This window comes from Diachasma alloeum, unplaced genomic scaffold (genome assembly GCF_001412515.2).
Source record: "Diachasma alloeum isolate Michigan unplaced genomic scaffold, Dall2.0 Dall_scaffold_00391, whole genome shotgun sequence".
In the NCBI taxonomy this organism is placed as follows: domain Eukaryota; kingdom Metazoa; phylum Arthropoda; class Insecta; order Hymenoptera; family Braconidae; genus Diachasma; species Diachasma alloeum.
This window is the reverse complement of record NW_021680530.1, coordinates 550,654-550,924: the sequence shown is the minus strand read 5'-3', so window position 1 is coordinate 550,924 and position 271 is coordinate 550,654. Positions and strand designations below refer to the sequence as shown.

Genomic DNA, 271 nt, shown 5'->3' with positions numbered 1-271 from the left:
CCCCCCGGGTTGGCGAGCGGAGCGAGCAGGGGGCGAAGCCCCCTAGTAGTGAAATAAAATAGTAAATACCATTTAATTTTCAATTTCACTGAAATGAAATACCAAATAACAATTTTATTTCAATTTCTCTCTATATAAATAAAATATATGAGGGAGTGGTCATAGAGGGGATATCGATATTTATGGAGGATTACTATATTAGGGGGTGCTCATATGGAAGATGTTTATGGATACGGTCACACCGCTGCGGTCACGCGGACGGGGGGGGGGG

The 271-nt window shown here is 43.5% G+C and overlaps 1 protein-coding gene across 1 annotated transcript in view; it reads left to right on the top strand.

Moving 5' to 3' along the window:
• The window catches only part of LOC107041897 (sodium channel protein Nach), a 6,652-nt gene that overhangs the window by 3,661 nt on the left and 2,720 nt on the right, over window positions 1-271 (top strand). The gene's annotated exons all lie outside the window — the stretch shown is intronic.